Raw genomic sequence first — 19,426 nt, forward strand, 5'->3', positions numbered from 1 at the left:
GAGTTAGCCAATATTTCACATGCAGTCAGTTTAGTATCAACTCACATCCAGGTCGATTTGACTATCACATGGAACTCAAATCTGGGCTATTGCAAAACATTATAGTTTAATCAGCCTGAAATACTAAATGACAAACTTGTGTTTTGCTTAAAGTCCTCTTCCTTTTCTTTGTTTTCCCCTCACTCCCACCTCCAAGGAAAATATCTTAAAATCAAGTTTCCCTTGTGAGAGTTTGTTTACTCCAACTTCTGTTAAACTAGGCTGACACTCTCTCATCAGCTTTCTAAACACTCTCTCATCAGCTTTGTAAAATGGTGCAAAAACATCTTGGAGTCTAAGATGGCAAAATAAACCTGAGCATATGGGGGGAAGACTTCGTTGTTAGAAAATTGATTTAAATGTTTAGCTCACACTTCAGCCTCAATCGCTCCCTTACTACCCTCTCTTGCTTTGCTCACTGCCTGCCCCTGGCTCTTGGGTACCTCACCTCTATTAGCAAGCTGGTTCACCAGCATAAATTATGAATGCATTTTGAGCCACCTTTCTGATAAGATAAATCAGGGGCTTTTCTCTTTTGCAAGTTTCTGCTTTCATTCCCATTAAAACTTTGTGCGCCATGCCGCAGTGTCTTTCTGCAAACTTGTGATGCCCATGTAAACTACAGAGGTATGTTTTCAATAGGAAAAATCAGGTAATCTTTATTCGAGAAGACTTACAAGTTAAGGATACAAAATATTTCATGGTTAGTTGTGTGAGCTTCCAAATTAGCTGCATATAAAGTATTTTAAGATTTTTTTGGCTGTCACTGGCTGGCAATACTCATTTTGTGTGTGTGTGTTGGTTTGAAAAGCAGGAAGAAATGTAATGAATTGAGTGCTGTCAGAGATGTCTTCTGTTTGAACAATCTGCGATGGGCTGAATGGCAGGGACTCCCTCATCCAGTGCAGGTGCAGTAGAGCTGGGGAAGGGGGGAGGGGGGCTCCCTCTGTTCAGTCAAAAAGCACCATTCTCCACAATAGACCACACACTGACAGCCAGCGTGACATCAACTCACACTTTCATACTTTTCCCCCCATCCATAGTTCTGAGTTCACAAAGTGGCCATACAGTAGCCTTGGTTAGGTTCCTTTAATGAACATTTTGTGGCTCCATGGCCAACATTGAAATCTGCTGAGCCCTGGGAGGAACAAATAGATTTTTAATCGCAAGTTCCAAATCAAAATGTATAGCCATAGATATTTAAAGTTAAGCTGGTCTCTCCACTCTCTCCCAATACCAATACCCACAACAGCCCCCAGACGATCTGAAAACGCTCAGTTAAAAGTTCTTCTAAAATTTACTGGGTTGCAAGGCACTGTTTTCTGATGTCTGGAGAGAGACCGGACAGGAAAGGAGAGAAGGCACGAATTTCGTGTATTTATTTAAATTGAAAAGAACCTCTAGTATTTTATTATGCTTCGTGAGAGGGTTAATCCTGCAAATGAACGGACATTAATCTTGTGGAGTGGAGTCTGTCCCCTTTGAATTGGTTTTACTGGGAGATAGAGAAAGGGGGTAGGAAAGGCAGCAACTGTTCGAAAACTCTCGACAAAGATGCGACCACTACTTTGGCTGCTTCACCAGTGAAGCGCCAGACCTTCGGAAGATTTCATCTTACGTTTGTTTAAACTCAGGCCTCCGTGCCTCAAGTTTTAAATGGAATTATTCAAGGAGCGAACGTTACTAGAGAAGCTCTTCGCGTCAATCCCTCCTTGCCGCCACCCCCACCTACTCTTCTCCGCCCCCACCCCCCTCTGACACTTCTTAATCTGGGACACCAGCGTTTGGTAGAAAGAGGGAGGGGCCAGGAGAGGACCGTGCGGGCCAGGAAGGTTCCCCCACCGCCGCCGCCGCCGCGCGGGGCGAGATCCCCACGGCCCTGCCACTGGCTGATTTCCCTCTGTGCCCGGACTTGCTGAAGCACGGCGCCGAGGAAAATTGCTCCCTGTTTGCTTATTTTAAAAAACATGTAACCAGATACATTTTTCATCGCGGCAACAAAAATATCAACTTTCTGGCCCTCCGAACAAAACCTTTATCATTCGCCTTAACATTGTTCAGTGGGTGGGGGCGGGAATAGGCAGACCTCCCAGGGCAGAAGCCGCAGCATTACCCAACTCCCGCCTCGGGCGTGGAGGCAAGGAGTCGGGAGTCCGGTGGGGCGGAGCACAGGGCCAGAGGATTTGGTGTTCAGGGTGAACGAGGCCAAGTTCTTTAAAACCTCAAATAACACAAGAAGAGACGGGTCTTACCGTCTCTGTGGTGCCCTTTGCTTGTGACTGCAAGGAGTTGCCGGTGGCCTGCGATGAGTATGCCTACGGCGCCTACTAAAGTCTGGGCCTAGGACGAAAGGCGTCTCCCTGCCCTCGACCCGCTGCCCGCGACTACTTGATAGCTGCCGCGTCTTCCGGCAGGTACACACCCACAATTAATCTTTCTTATTAAAGCCTCCCTTCTGTACCCAAGGGGAGACTCAAACCTATTTAGATTTCCTTGGTTGGCTGCACAAATTTAAGTGGGCAAAGAGTTATAAACCTAATAAAAAGAGGGCGAGAGAGAGTGATTTGAGTAGAGAAGACTCAAGATTCACTAGGGGTGTAAGGATGCTGCGGGCCAGCCGGCCCTAGGCCCCCGCCTCGGCGTGCACTCCAGGCTCTGGGAAAGGCAGCGGACCTCCTGTGCACACACCGCAGGCAACATCCGTACACACACCTACCCTTCGCTCACAGGTACACTTGCACTGAGATTGCCTCTTCCGGATTTCTTATAAACCCCTCCCAGAAAAGCGGAATTCTCAGAGCATCCCAAACCAGGGAACTTCCAGAGAACGTTTGCACTGTTTGGGATTAATTGAGAATAATTAACACTAGAGACCGTTAATCACCACTTTGCTGCTCTCTCCCTCCTTTCGGGTCTGCGGCGACTGCCCCTCTCACTCCGGCTGCCGGCGCGGGTGGGTTCGCTGGTGAAAGTGAAGACGTCGCGGTAGCTGTCACCCAATTCGGCTGTACTTTTTTAAACGCTCGCATATTGTTTGATTACTAATTCGAGTTAATATGATCTTTATGGCAACATAACAGTGGATAATTGGCCTTTTTTTCTGAACAACAATGTAAATCACAATCGCTTTATTATTTAATAACGTCAAACGCTTCGTTGGATTGGCCCCGACCGAGAAGACCTTTTCTTTCTAGACAGTGTTGTGGAGGAAGAACAATGAAGATCTAATTGTGGAGATTTCATAAGTTGGCTCCCGTAAATGAACAGCTTAGATATGGAAGTTCCAGCAGATGTGGGCACTATTCGCGGTAGTAACTCTACCCCCACCCCCAATGCACACAGCCCAAATACTCTATTGGAGGGTTTTGTGTGTGTGTGTGTGTGGTGGTGGTGGTCCTCAGATCCTAGCAACCACCTAAATCTTCCAGTAGCAATTAGAGCTTTTATCGGGCTTGCTCTTCGGCCCTTTATGTTGCCGATTCAGCATTAAGGCATTGAGAACACATACCAAATTAGCGCAACTCCTAAAGAGCCACAACCACTAATGCGCCCCTTCGGTCATTTTGGTTGTTGGACACCGAGAGCACCGGCCTGGGGCTTTGTAGAAGTCTTATTTTGTTTTGATTTGATTTTAAAAAACGGATTCACCAACTCAGTGTCTTGGAATATACTTTTTCAGGCAGAGTTTTACAAGGGGCACAAGCCATTATTTTGCTAATGCCTGCAAGAGCAGACGAAACCCAGAGACCCCTCAAATGCAGAAGGCAATGCTTGGAAGGAATGGTCCCCGCTGCCCGAATGAAAGATTAGTCACATTTGCCCCCAAAGCCTGAATTCTAACGGTTCTCTATCGCGGCTCTTGCCATCGCTGGAGCACCGCTGTCTCTGGGGTCTTAAGACTTCGGAGTTCTTTGCAAATGGGGAACCCCCACCATTTGGAATTCGGGTCAAGGAGAGAGACTCCGAGTCTACAGCAGGTTTTGTTTTTGCGTGTGTCCGCCTCTCCATTTTATTCAACTTCTGCTGCCTGTCGGGAGGCAGAACAATTCTCTCCCCCCCCCCCCCCCGCCACACACACACACACACCCCCGCTCGCCCGCCCGCCCGCCTCGCTTCTAAGATAAACAGGAGGTGCGAAATGCTTCGCCTGCACACGCGCCCTCGGGGCCCCTCTCCCCTCACCCTCCGCGCACCGACTGTGCAGCTGTCCTCGGCCCAGACCTGGGTGGAGACACCCCCCCTTCTCTTCCCACCCGCATTTTAAAACCATCACATCGACGGCTCTAGAGTCATGTTCATATTTTCGGCCCCCTTCCAATTTCTTTCCGGTCCACTCTCGCCCTTTCTGAGAACCGAAAAAGTGACAAGGGGAAGAGGTGAGAGATAAGAAGGCCATGGATTTTCAAAAGTTATCCTCCAGGCCCCCTCGCCCCCCCCCCCCTTAAAAGTGTATTTTACCACAAGGAGTGCATTAGGAAACTTTCCCTAACAGGACTTGGGCGCAGTGTTATTCTTCTCTAGGGGCCCGCTAGCCTCTCCGCCCCCGCTGGACAATGCGCGCTTTGAGGCTCGGTGGCCTGCAGGCAGCGGGAGACGAGGGGACTGGGCGGCCTTCCTCCAAGGGGCCCGCAGCTGGGGGAGCGCCGGGCAGGGAGTAGGGCCGGGGAGGCGGGCCACGCAGGAAGAAAAACCATAAAAGCACAAGTTTCCTCCCCCCAGCCCTCCACAGAGGCCGGCTTTGAGGACGTGGGGGCAGGGGGGCTGGGGAGGGGGATGTGAGAGGTTTTGCGCTTTGTTTCTTTTTTATCCCTCCCCCCGCCCCCCCCCCCCCCCCCGCTTCAAACATTTTATTTCGACATAGAATTAGGCAGCCTAGGTTTTCCAACCCCCTCGCCCTCACTCTTGGGTACCTGGTCTCCGGTTAATAATATCTCAACCCGGGTCTTTAAAGCTCAAATCGACCCGACGCCCAAGCCTGGCCCCAGCCTTTCTTCAACGCCCGCTCCCCCTTCCCCACTCAGGATGCCAAGCCACAGGAAAAGCCCCCTGGCCAGGCACTCTGGGACGCTGCTTTCTAGTTTGGGGTCTTTTTTTTCTCCCAAAGAGAACACCACCCCCCTCCCCTCCAAGCAGCCTCAGGGCAGGACCTCTGGAATCAGCAGAAGCCCTCAGAGGGTTACCATATTGGTGGGAGCGTTTGTCTGATGTTTTAAAACGTATACCAAACGGGGCGCCAGGGCCACGTGCTGTGCCTTCGAAACGCCGCCGCGGGTCCTGGCTTTCAGAGCCGCGGCAGCCGGGCTGACATGCAGCGGCCGCGGAAGCCACAGGCGGGCGTCAGGGGCCCGCGCTGCGCCGCAGGTCTGGCCGCAGCGCTGAGTGAAGCGAATTATCTGGAGCGTGTTTGATCCGGGGCTGCGTAGTCAGCTTCTGCTTTATTTGTTTGTTTGTAATCTCATATTTAGCAAGCTGGGACGGTGGCAGCAAGGGAGAAAGGACGGGATGGAGGAGGGGGCTTCGCAGTAACCACACCCCTTCCTAATGAGTTAATTTCCATATTTGAGCCTCCCGCATCTAGCGCCCTCTTTTCCCCGACGCTACCGTGCTGTTGCGTCTTGCGCAGCGCAGACGCCTCCGCTCTGGATTGAAATGAAAAAGCTCGCGGTGGGAGCAGAAAATTAGTCTATTGATACATTCGCTCCGAGTGTTGGTTGATCTTGGCATCAACGGCCACCGGTTCTTCCCCCCGCCCCAAATGGGACACACACGGATTGCCGAGGGCTCGCAGACACCCAGGCAGGCAGCAGACAGAAATCGACCTTCCTGCCTTTCCCCGTGCTTCAGCTGTCCGACTCCCACGTCCCTTTCTTTTCACCCAACTCCAGATTTTTCTTCTCTCTCTCTCTCAAGATGAGGGCAGTGAAGGCAGGGTCGCACAGAAAGGGGGGTTATAATCCCAAACAAATGAATCAAAAGTGAAAGTTTTCAAAGTAGATCCTCAGTCCTGATCGAGAAAAACAATGTTATCTTGCACTCGAGGGCGTGTGCTGGCCCGAGTTGTGTAAGAGAGGGAAGGCGAGGAACTGAGGTTGTGAGATTTGTCTCTACTCTGAGTTGGTTCAGAGTTGTGGCAAAGACAGTGAAGTTTTGCAAGACCCTCGGTAGAAAACTCGAGGCGGGTTTCAGGTGCTTCTAACCTGGTTTCCTATACATTTTTGTGGTGAGTCTGCTCAGGAAATTGGAGAAACAGACTTTTACATTGGGCTCACGACCCCCTTACCCCCACCACACCACCCTCCTTGCTTTGCTGAGCGCCAACTAAGGTGTGGGCTCGGGCTTGAGATCCAAAATAGTGTGCTTTGTCAACTGAGAGCTGTAGCAATATCAAGTGAACTGTCCCAAGTAACTCTTGTCTAGAAGCTGGGAAGAAGCTTAAGCAGCTCGCTTTAATGATGATTTGTAGCTCGGCGAGGGGCACGGACAGCAAACACCCCGCAGGTGTGTGCCGTAACACCACCATCCGGACTTGAATGTAGATTACTCTGGCGATCGTTTGATCGGCCCTTTGAAACCCTTTACAATTGCCTGTGACGAACGGCCAGTCTCAGTTTTTCTCTGAATAATGCCTTGAGGGTAAGTCCTTCGGGCTTTTAAAGAGCTCCAGTATTTTTTTTTAAGAAGAAAAAGAGAAAAACGTTCGATTTTGGTTTAGACATTGTCAACTTTGAGTCGCTAACAGGCATCACTCAAGCTATTCAATATTTAATGACCGTTACCTTTGCTGTCTTAGATGTACACATATATATAATATATACATGAAAACGAAGTCATTAATTTTGTTTTCTTTAGTTCCAAACTGCCCTGTTTTTAGATGTTTGTGTGGGTGTTTATTATAAACATGCAATATTATTATTTAATGCCATTGTTAATCTTAATGCCTTCTGTATTCTTTCTGAATTATATCTGTTTGGGCAAGTGGGAGTTTAACTTAAACATTAAGTCTTTCCAAAGTAAAACTCTATAGTTTAACCCCCGCCAACACCTTCGCGCCAACCCCCATCGCCAAAATGAAAAAGGTAGGCTGTTCAACCTTTAATATTTACTCAGAGTGTTTACATAAGGGGAGGAAAATGAACTTTTGTCTGAAATGTGCAACAAGCGGCACTTTGATTTCATAAAATAAATGTCAACAATTGCAAGAGCTTATCAAACTAGGGTAGGGGGTGGAGGGTGGGAGTGCAGTTGAATTAAAGGCCCATTCCTGCCACTTCAGACTACAAAGGGTTACACATAAATAAGTGCCACATTTGCCTATTGCAAAAGTTTTCTCGGTGCTTTCTAAGTCACAACAGGGGAGGGGGAAAGCTGTCGTTTATTATCCAGCTCTGGGCAGGAGCAGACCCCAGTACCACGAGGCTCTTAGCTTTGGCCAGCAGAAGAGGGGTAGCCTTTCAACAGCAGCCCCCTTTGTTCTCCTGATCTCTTTCCCAATTTCAAGCTTCACTTGCACATCCCAAGTTTGTGTGTTAATGACGCTATTACCATCTGGCTCGCCCTACTTTCCAAAAGATATAAATCTCCTAGCTCCATTGCCCGCATTATCATTTAAGTGCCACCATAGCCAGAAGAAAAAGATGCTTTCAAGACTCCAGATTCTCTTGCACTGACTACCCCTGGCATGACTCTTCCACTATATTTATAGACTATACATTGGGTGCAGGAGAGCTCCTTGAGAGACCTGATTTCTCAAGAGCTGTCCCTCCAAGCCAAGGAAGATATGCTACTGGGTGAAAGGAAGGCTTCAAATAAATTTCCCCTTAAAATATTTTTGTTTTGTTTGCAGCAGGCATATCCTATGCCCCAATATAGTTTTATGTGCCTGTGCCTTCCTTTCTTCCGATTTAGGTTTGTAAAAAGTCACGGTGCAACTCCCAGCATTCAAGATGTGCCATTCTTCAAACCCTATTTTGAGCGGGAGAATAGACTGATTTTTTCATGGGAGTGGGGGCAGGGGTGAAGGGAGAAAAAAAAAAAAAGCCCTGTGAGGCAACTTTTGGGAGCTGGGCCAACTGCATCCCTTCTCTTAAACCCTAACATTTATAGTGCCTGCATAGATGTGTATGTGTTGTGGGGTGTACACACTTCTAGCTATAGATCTAGATCCACCTCTTCTTTCCTAGCTAATCAGTGATTTGCGTGTTTTGAGCACAAAAGCTGAGACACTACAACAAAAAGAGTTGGGCTGGCTTGTGAGTGGCTCCACAATGACTTCATTTATCTGTCCAGGTCTGAGTGAATAGAGCAGAGCAGTCTGCCTCTAAGTGCGTGGAGCTTAGGCTCAGGCTGCTGGCTGATTTGAACAGCTCATTTCCCTTTGAGGGCGTCTACTGTTTGTGGCCCTAGATGGCCATATCCAGGTGCATCTCTCTTCTTGTGATGCACCCTCTCTCCTTCCCAATGCTGTCTTCACAGTGGTGAGTTCCACTAAGGTCAGCCAACCCCACAGGTTGGAAGAGGAACTGGAAAGGTGAACTTCCCAGGTTCCCAAGAGAAGCTCTTAAAATCATCAGGATTTGAGCAGACCCCTCTCTGTCTCTTAAAAAAAGTCTCATCAGAGAAAGCATCTTTAATGAAATACATTCTCCTTGAGGGATGAAAAATCACCTGTAACATATTCCTAATACTTTGAACTGAGCACCAAAGATACCTAAAACAGTGATTAATTTATATCACACCAGTGTGGCTGTTTGCACGCAAAAGCCACTTTTTTTTTTCCAGTTCACTTTCCTGTTTTTCCCCCCCAAACTCAAAAAAGATCTTGTTTAGAAATGTGTATCCCTATTTTTTCCTTTTGAGAATATTATCAAGTTGATATGAACAAATTGCAGAGGATATACCATTTAAGTAAGATGCACTTTTAATCACTGATCATTAAGATGGTTATGTTAAATATACTCAATTACATGCATGACTTAACACTAACAGTACTTTCTATTCTCCCAGCTGCTCACGTATTCCTTAACGATAGTCTGCAGTAGAAACTTGATTATGCTGAATTCATACATTTCGATGGATTTCATCAGCCTAATTAATGCCTCAGTGTGGTCCTGGGGGCTGAATGAACCCTTTACTATGCTTGAGGTTAAAGGCAGTATTGGAATGTAGAAGGTTTTTCTTTCTTAGTTACTCACGAGGTACTTTGGAATTCCACTAAGCAAGGTAGGTAGCAGTTGTTAAACAGAAAGATAGCAAAACAAGGACACCTATCCCGAAGGCAGAAAAAATGAGACTATTCCTCATCCTTTACTTTCACATCAGTATTTCTAGATTTGATAGGCAAACTCCAAATATTTAGTAAAGAGTAAATTACCACCTGTCCGTTGTACCTTAAAACTACACTAAAAAAGGAAAAGTTGAACATAGACTTATAACTGGTGGCTAAATAAATTTCCTTCAATTCATCAAGCCTGTCCCTACTCCCCACCCTTCTTCCTGCTCCCATAACTTTTAGACCACTTTCCCCCTCCATTTCAACTTTCATGTTTCCCAAGGAAGCACTCAAGGCCAGTGTTCATGAGAAACTCTAGTCACCCCCCATGTGGGTAACTGCATTCAGTCTTTTCAGGTGTAAATTAACATCTGAATACATCTCAACCTTACTGACCCTTGCCACCACCACCGCCATCCGGGCCTCAGCCGAGTCTCGAGTCTCGGCTAATCTGCACCGCCACAATTGGCAGGGGAGACTGAAGTCAGATTTCCCAAACCCCACCCCTAACAAAAGGACTAAAAAGTGTTCGCGTTGCCTGTGGGAGCAGTACTGATGTTTGTCCATGTCCAATGAGACACCTATGGAAAAATATCATTTAAGGCACATTTCCCTGATGCTCAAGGAAAAAAAGAGGAAGGAAAAAAGAGATGCAGGCATCTTTAAGAAATGTCCCAGCTTGGGCAGGTGAAACTTGAAACATTTACCTCACTTTGAATTCCCGAGGACAAACAGTTCTGCCAGAAGAACTTCCCTCCAGCAGGGGAGCCACTGACTCAGATCCTAGTAGCAGCAGGGCAACATCATACCTCAACCTCAATCTGATGGAACAGGAAGGATTTGAGATCTATAACCAAATTATCACCTTGGAACTTTGTGCTTGTTATGCTAATGTAATGACTTCTGTAGTAAGAGTATATTTTCAGAGTTGGAAATTAGCTTTTTAGAATGCTTTGTGTAATGACAGACATTAGACAGAAGAGACAAATGTGCCAGCAATGGTGGCACAATACTCCTGGCAAACACCCTGGACCATCTTAACAGATAAATGGAGACCCGGAGAGTATATTTGTAAAATTAAGCTGAGAGCAGTTCGGGGAACTGGGTGAGAAAACAGGTGCAGCCAGAACACTGCAGTGGTGAAGACGCTCTTGTAACCCCCACCTTTTCTCTCAGACCTAGTTGAGTAGCACCATGCATTACTCTATCCCTTGGAGTAGATGCCTAGGTAGAAAAAAAAGAGAAGTATTTCATAAATAGCACTGCAAACAAACAGTTCCTCCAGCTCATGGTTTGTGTGCTCTTAAGTTTAGATTGCAGACAGTAAGGGAAAGAAATATTTTCTGTGGGAGTGGGGTGGAGGGGGGTGTGTGTGAACGTATAGAGAGAAATGAACAGTTTAAACGTTTAGAGCCATATATACGCTGAGCTTGTCCAGTACATTTCCTGTATCCAGAGTATCATCTCTCTGCACTGTGTGATTAAGAATTCAGGCAAATCCTCAGCTCTGTTATACTGACCTCATGTGGTTTAGGTCTTAAGAATCAAGGACAAGATAGTTTAATACACCACATTTCTAAATAATAATAATAATGACTTCAGTGCATAGGACTGGGATGGGATCAGTCATTTCTCATAATTATAAATAATGTAAATTCACACACTGAGCAAGTATCTAAGAAGATAACTCTTTTCATCAGTTATCTGCATGACCTTAATGGACATCAGAGCTCAGTCAATCCCAGCCTGGTTATTGTGTGCCTAGTGCTTCCCCTCCCCCTCCCCTGCTCCGCCCCTGTCCCCACCCACCCAGGACAGTTACTTCGGAAATAAGTGACTTGGTTCCTGGATGGGCTTTCACCCCTTCTGCATGGCACAGTTTCCAGATGTCAACCTGCAGCTACGGAGAAGCCTGTGAACTGTGATAAAGGATAAACTCTACTGTGTTAACAGTCCCGTTTGGGGCTAGAGCAAGTTTGCCAAGACAAAGTCTGAATGAGTTGGGGGTTGCTGAGAACTTGTAAAATGAGGCCAATTTGAAATGTTGGCACTGAAGGCTGAGCTTTTTATAATAGCCCACGTTGTCCCATTTTCTTCTAGAGTTGAATAGGAGCAAAATACCTGGCCTGATGCAGTGGTTCTCTGATGACAAATGAACTAATTAGAGGTGCTGTTTCTTAGTTCATCCCAAAGAACTTAGCCGTGGTAGATGTGGGAAATGCAGGCTCCAATAGCTTTAGTTTTAAACAAGACAAGTTTTATGCCTTCATGCTTTGAAATTATAAACAGAATTTGTCTAACCTAGCTTGCTGCTGTCTGATCCCCTCTAGCACTTTTCTTTGTATAGGTGGGTCCAGGTAGGTTAAGGGTAACTGTAGTACTTAACATATCAGTTCACTGACAGAGCAAATCTATGAATGAGATTACCTTTCATTTTTGGTGTGTAAAGGATTCATAGTATGCCAAGGTCATGAGGCTTCTTAGCACGGTTCTTATGAGATAAATTAACCTTTTAATCACATAATCTAATCTATCAAGTGGGGTAGATTCTACAGTAGGTCCACCCACTACCACTTTTTTTAAATGCCAGTGGTCAAAGAAGTCATAGAGTTAAAAGTACTACATCAAAGATAAAAGGGGAGAAAATACAGATAAGGAAGGATTACATCTTCTTCATACTCTCACATGATATGGCAGCATTTGTACATGGCAGATTGTAGAGAGAAGGCAAAAAAATGCAACTAGAGATTGACATTGAGGCAGAGAAAGAGCTTGCTGGAGATTATGGGTTCCTGCTACTTTTGATCAGATGCTGTTCAGTGACTTTTGAGCTGAAGGATTTATATACTGCAGAAATCTTGATCACATTGATGGGAATGATGTAGGACTTCAAAGGATGGGTGTTGAAGTTGTTGAACATTTAGTTTCAGATTTCAACTCCAAAATCCAAATCTGAATTGCTCATTGGTTCAGGGAGGAAAATGCCTAATTTGAAATTCTGTCACAAGCTCTATGAGAGCAAGCAAACTTAGATGAGGTTAGAAATAGCTTCGAATCCCAGATCCCAATACTCTTATAGTGCTTGATTATAGAAGGAAAAAGGAGCACCTGGGTCTCTAACCAGGAGAGAAGCCTATTTGAAATATCTCAGCAGGTCCATCCTTAGCCGATCTTAGAGACCACTGACATTTAAGCCGTCTGGGTAGTTCTGGTCTCATGTCACCCAAACAGCACATTTTTCAAACTCAGAAATGCCAGATCGTGTTATTTCTGTGGCAAGGGGTTGCTTAGGATCTGTGACAGCTGCGTTTTTCCTATCGATTATGTGACAATGCAGTTCATTTATAGAGTTCAGGGAAATGAGAAAAGCCTCCAGTTTAACAAGAAGACCCTTAATTCAAATGCTGTGCTGTATTTGCAGAAATCAAAATTCAAGTTGGAGAAAGTGGCAGAGTGAATTTAACTGTGAACCCAAACTTTTATAACTAAATCAACTTCCTAGGAGGGCTGTGACTGGTAATTGAATCTGAAGCCATATGATTATGATTAGGTGACTCGTTTGTCAATAAAGCATGCAAGAAATCATATCTTACACAGAGAATTCATATTTAGATCAATGTATGTGTTTCAAGCTGCTCCTAAATTTAAAACATATAGTGAATTCAAAATATTCAAAGGGCACTCTAGTGAATCCTGGGGTAGGGGATGGGGGGAGTCGATAGAGGCATTAACCTGCAAACACTTTTTTAGATTTACCTTAAATTCTGAAATGATTTAACATGCACACATTCTTCCAATACATCCACAGGTAAAAATATTATTATTTCTCTTGAGCCTCAATTCCTAATAATTTTCTCTGTCGCAGGATACAGACAGGTATGCAGAAGTAACTAGACGTCCAACACATGCCAAAGTCTTGCGGGCCCAGGATTTCAAACAAAAGAAAACCCGTTACTTTAAATCAAGGGCGCTTGAGACCATAGACACACGCACCCAGAAGGGTTAACCGGAGGAGAGGGAAGAGAGAGGCTCCTCCCGCAGTCTGTGTGAGTCACGGGAAGAAAGACAGACAGAGCTCCAGCAGGCCGGTGGGAGCCCAGCAGTCCGGACAGCTCGCGGTTCCTGGTTGGGGGGCGGGTGTGGCGCCAGGCGGGGGCCGGGCGCAACCTGCCAACCGCGGACCCGGCTCCGGCCCGCGCCCTGCCTACCCCCTCGTGCGTCAGCTTCTTTATTGCCTGCAAGCCATCCTGCACATTGAAGGCGCGATTATCGACAATTTGTCAGCCCGAATTTGTCGCTGGCAATAACTTTTGGTGACGGTTCACTCTCAGGCGCTTGAGTTTTGAGATGAGGAAACTGGTGGTGGGAGAGCATTGTCCTGTGTTCTGCTTCTCATTTCGACGTGGCCCAGGCAGGCAGAAGAAGGAAAAGGAACGTTAATCCGACTCCAGTCATTGCAGCACACAAGCCGTGGGTATCCACGGGAGAAAACTGGTTTCGTGTCCTACAAAACTCTCCCCTTCTCTCGAGGTCCTTCACAAAATGGTCCCTCATCCTTCTCCCCCCCGCCCCCCCCCCCCCCCCCGATGTATATTCTTGGGCCCCCAGGTCGTTTCAGCAAACTGGGACTAAGTTATGGGTTTTCGTTTGTTTGTTTTGCTTGCGTTTGTGGATGTGGATGCTCTCCAACACCCAGGGCCAAGGCCCTCACTCTAAACTTGAACCCTTCACCTTCGTGCCCCTCTTCTTCCCTTCTTCTGGGGCTGGTGGGCGTGGTGGCCCAGAGGCTGGCCTTTCCTGAGGATGGAGCAGCTGGGGCTGGAGCAGCTGCTGTGCCTCACCCCTCTTTTCTCAGTCATTAAAATTCAATTTCAAAATTTCTGTCTTTAACAATTTCCGAAGGAGCCTATGAAGGACGCCAAGAGAGCGGGCCCCTTTTCAAGTGGTTGTATCTCAGCAGAAGGCAGGCACTGGCCAAGCTGCCCTAGGTTGTGCCCTTCTAGGAGCAGTACAGTGGATAGTGTCTAAAAGGGAGTGTTCTGCCCACCTGTACTGAGGGAACAACTCTGGCAAAGTCTTAAGGCAGGTCTAGAAGCTGGCAAAGGCAATGAGCTTTTCCCTCATTCATATTGCCCCCTGGAGTACAGCCTGGCTGGTTCTGGGAGTGGAGCTCAGAACCAACGGGGAAGTTCTCACTCTTTAATCTCATAATTCCTCTCTTACTTTCTTCACCCGCCTCTCATCCTTGATTCCAAAAAGAAAAAATGTTTGTATATCAGAAAGTTCCCTTCTGCTAAGGAGTTTCCCTTAACAGCTGTGTCTCCTTTTTTTTTTTATTCCCCAGCTCTTTCTCCTTTGAGTGAAGTCTTGCTTCTGGGAGAGTACTAAAGTGTTTTGAGAAACAAAATGATAGATGCACACACATAATTTGGGGAGGGTAACCAAACTTCATCAGGAGCCTCTAGTAGCCCAGCAAACATTCTTCTGACCCAACCTCAGAGTTGTTTTTCATTCTCTGCTCCCAACTTTAACATGTAATTAGAACCTAAAATGCCTCCCTTAACTAACACCCATTAGAACCTATGGAAAGGATATAGCATTTCTTTGAAATTCTGAATGGGAGTTGAGGACTACCTGACTCTTACTGCCTTCACCTCTTATACATAGCTGTCTTCCTAATTTACCAGCTTCCTTCCCTATAAAAACCCTTCAGCATACCTAGTACTTTTCCCCCTCCCCTTAAATTCTTATCCCTTACTCTTTTTCCCTCTGGGGCCATGAGCCAGATTCTCTGAATTAAATCCTGATCTTCTCCCAAATGTCATGACAAGTTAGAAGGTGAGTTTGGGGATTGCACTGAAAATACATGATATAGAGAGTAAATGTTATAACTGAATGCAGTTGACAAGTGGCAGTTTGGGGTATCGGCAATGAAGTCCACATTTTTCTATGGGCTTCTTTTTACTTCATTTCTAGAATCCACCGATCCTAATAGGAACAAGTTAAAACTGAAGTAAATTAGAGAAATATTAAAGAAAGACCAGATAAAGCCCTTCCTGGAGTGGCCATCGAGTCTTACATGGCTCTTAGTTATTTCGACAGACTTTCATACTGCTGGAAGCTTAGACTAACACCAAAAACCCTGCGTCTCAGTATTTAATTATAAACCTTGCAGAGTGGAGACTCTACCGATTAAAAGAAAATCAATCAGGGCCTGTTAGCCATAACAAATCAATAAAAACAATTAACTGGAGAAATAATATTAACAACATACCCTTGTTACCAAAATTCCTGAGAATTTTTAAGCTTCCTACAGCACATAATATTGTATTGTTTCACTACCTGATTTTGTGGAATTTCTGCTTGTGTGGTACCCAAAGTTGTTTCCTGGAAGTGTAATGAGTTTTACAATCATTTTATACCATGGTTCCAGAATAACTCTGTCTCCAAGGGTCTGAATAGGTCTACTGGTATGGTCTTTTAATATCTTTTCTGCCAGTGAAGAAGCCACACATTGTAGTGGAGAACCCACTAGGCTAGAAGTACTGAGCAGGATCTAAGTTCCAGTTGAGGCAGGTAACTAGTAATGTGTAAGTAAAGCAGTTTATATTCCTGGCTTCAGATTTTGTATACATAAAGAGATAGGGCCAGATAATCTCTTAAATCCCTGAATTCTGTGATTCTATAACAAACTGGTGAATTTTCAACATAAGAGAAGACCCAGGTCTGTGGATCTTCTAAATATCTATTTATTTCATTGTCCTTTTAGTAGAAATTCATGCGGAAAACTGACAAATGATTTTTGGTCTTTTCCTGGAAGAGACCCTAACTTTAACTTGAGGAAACCAAACTAAGAGACTTGGCACTGTTTTCTTCTGTACAAATGAACCATTGTCTTATACTTTAACTTCTTTTCCTTTTCAGATCCAACTTAGAAATAATGTTTCACTCAAGATAAGGCTTGTGGTTTAGGAGATTCTGGTCTGGCTTGCCTCACTTTAAGACTTCTATCATCTTTTTTCAAAACCTGAAGAGGACCTCATTTCCTGTTTGATAGTTCTTCATGCTTTGCCAGCCTCCGGGTCTTTAAGGAAGCTTGCCAAGAGTTCCCGGCTGGGAAGGACAGTCTGAGTTCATCATAGAGAATGAGCAGTTGTAGTGACTCACCAACCTCATTGCCCACTTTGCGATGGCAAGAACCACACTATCTAATTGGAAGACCTGTGTTTTAGCAAAGTGCAATTGGATCACATGGCAAAATCATCTCAAAATACATCTCCAGTCTTTTCTTTCACTGGATGTTTTGAACACAAGACAAGAAAGGAAATTATGCTCTAAATTACATTTTTTCCCTTGAAATTAAGATTAATTAACAGATACTTGGTTTTATGTCCTTTCTGTTTTAGGAATTTAGTGGTGATTACAAAGCAGTGAAAATAGGTCACAGCAAAATGAACATTCAAGATTAGGTTAAAACATTCCTCTGAAATTTTAGTATTCATTTTTGGAGTGTCAGTTACTACATTTCTGTAATTCATCATTTTTTTCTTTCTTGGCTTAGAGTCAAGATGAGAAATGATATTTAGACCAAAGACATTGTTTTGTTACATAGCCACTGCTTTTTAAAATGCAAAACCACCCTCCCCTCATCAATGCTTAATTGTTTGTGTGTGCTTATGTTCACACACACACACACACACACACACACACACACACATACACATGCTGGAGAAAGTGCTTTCAAGACTTCCAGGACCTGGGTCATGTAAGAGGCAGATGAGAAAATTAAAGGAGGCCCAGAGCAGTAGCAACACTAAGAGTCAATGATTTCACTTTACAAAAAGTCACTATACAGTACACAGGCATTTTTTAAAAGCAACTATTATTATAATTAAATGATGTCATACTTCTAAATTATTATGATTCTCATCTAATTTCAAGTCACATATAGGAGCCATTTAAAAGTATTTTGTATTACAATCTGTCACCAAAAATCAACTAGCAGAGCTTTATAATGTGCGTAGGTTTACCCCATGGGGAATTATATTTTAATTGATCTTTCTATTGTTGTGGAACTTTAGGACAAGACAGCATTTGATACCAACATAGAAGAATAGTCTATGGCTTTTTTTTAGCTTTAAATTGCTCTAAAAGAAAGCGCACCTTGAATTTTTTTCCTCCTAGTGTTCTTTTGTTGTATTATTTTCATGACACTGTTTTTAATGTAAACATTATTTTATTGTCATTCATTAAAAAATTTTTAAAAATATGTAATAATGGCCCCTTGTTTTTCTCTTAATTTTATTATTTCTACTCAAGCAAAAATGGACACTTTTCTCTAAGGAAAAAAAATATTGGGTTTGTTTTTGACACAAAAATGATTAGTTATAGTATTTTTCTCCTATTAAATTAGCATTTATGGTGAATCTTATTTCAAAGCTAATTATTCCCAAAGAAAAGTAGAGAGATATTAGAATTTCCAAGTAAATTATATTGTTTAAAAAGTAGTTTAATGCATTATTTAAATTGTTGTCAGCTATTGGTTTAGAAAAAAAGTAGTATCTGTTCTAAATGTGAAATTTGTATTTTGAAAACCTTATAAATTCCAGTTTCTTTAGGACAGCAGTGGAAATTAAAATCATAGGCAATTTAGAGCTCCTTCAGTTTTTTCCTTTTTTTTTTTCTTCAACTTTAACTGTGATAGGCATCTCTGCAAGGTAGGTTTTAACATATTTTTTTCCTAATTTTTTTCCTCCTTTCAGTAAGAAGGATAAGCTTTTAGAGTACCCAGTCACCGTGGTAACTGCCAAAAAAATTCTCCTGAAGTTTGAAGAGGTCAGCTAGCAGGGTCAACAACTCTGGCCTCTCTCTGAGCTCGGTCTAGCATGCCCCAGCCTGCAGTTGGAGTGTCAGGCCAGATCTGACCCTGGGAGGTGGACTATTCCGGCTCTGATATAAATTTTTTGAGTCAGTTCATGGCCTGGACTCTCCAGGTGGCCTCCAAAATCGATTTTGACCCCCTGACCCTGTCTCACGGAGGCATAGCATCCACCCTAAGTAAGGATTTAGCCAGGAATGACAGCTTTCCACTGAGTGTTATTGGGGACAGTATAAACAGTTTGGAAAGCAAGTAAGGAGGTGTGAGTGCTAGAAATCATTAAAAGCACATTAAAAAAAATTAAAATTTTTTTCTTTGCTTAAAAAATTTTTAAATGTACATTTGTTATGTAATTCTTATGTGATTTGTAAGATTTTTTTAAATCAAAGAAGAATTTTGAATATAAATACTCAATGAGCCACACATCTTTATCCTTTTATATATTTTATTACAAATAAGCAAATAAGATAGCCTGACTTGCAACAAAATAGGTATAGCAGGGATGAAACATGTAGGGAAAAGGGAAGCTAATTATTAAAATACAGTAATAGATAAAGAATTTCAAGTATTTTATTTTTTCAAGTATTTTAAATATTACATTTCACATGCTTGTGCCTTAAGATGTTTAAAATGGGAAAATATGGAAACTTAAAGAAACAGCCACCATCTGAATGAAGATAAATGCTTCACTTCAAGTAGCTTGCTACTTTGTAAAACAAATAGCCAATACACTCATCTGGATACAAACCAGATAAAAATTATAAACAGGGAAAGTTAGATCTTATAGGGCTAAAGAGGAGAAAACAATAAATTGATAGTGTCTCTGACAACTTTGTGTATTTAAGATATCAGAAGTTTGGAAAATAAGGTGTGTAAATCATCAGTGATTCTTTTTCCTTCTTCTTCTTCTTCTTTTTTCTTCCAGGATGCCACCCTGAAAGTTTTATTTTCTCCAGGAAAGTAGTTCTCTTTGAGACTTCTAGCCTGTGAACTCAGTATGTAAATGTGGTCATCAAGCAAGACGGAACTGCCAAGAGGGAAGATTTTGAATGTTTCTCTTTCTTAAAATCCTTCACAGTATTCCTCCTTCCAGTGGTACCTTGCTCAAAGTTTCCCCCATTTCCCAGCGCTGTTGAAATGGCTCCGGAGCAACCCTGTGGTAGCTAAACTGATTGTACTGTGAAGTTGTTGAGGTGGCATTTCATCTGAATCCTTTGTAAAAAATAGATTTTAAGTAGGGG

General features: G+C 43.8%; 1 long non-coding RNA gene across 1 annotated transcript in view; it reads left to right on the forward strand.

Moving 5' to 3' along the window:
- LOC130855866 (uncharacterized) overlaps window positions 1–16,672 on the forward strand; it is a 38,471-nt gene extending 21,799 nt beyond the window's left edge. The window contains exon 3 of the long non-coding RNA XR_009054383.1: window positions 16,232–16,672. This is a non-coding gene — a long non-coding RNA (uncharacterized LOC130855866). The remainder of the gene's footprint in view (window positions 1–16,231) is intronic.
- Window positions 16,673–19,426: the final 2,754 nt, after the last annotated feature.

Source organism: Hippopotamus amphibius, chromosome 6, assembly GCF_030028045.1.
Source record: "Hippopotamus amphibius kiboko isolate mHipAmp2 chromosome 6, mHipAmp2.hap2, whole genome shotgun sequence".
NCBI classification, from domain to species: domain Eukaryota; kingdom Metazoa; phylum Chordata; class Mammalia; order Artiodactyla; family Hippopotamidae; genus Hippopotamus; species Hippopotamus amphibius.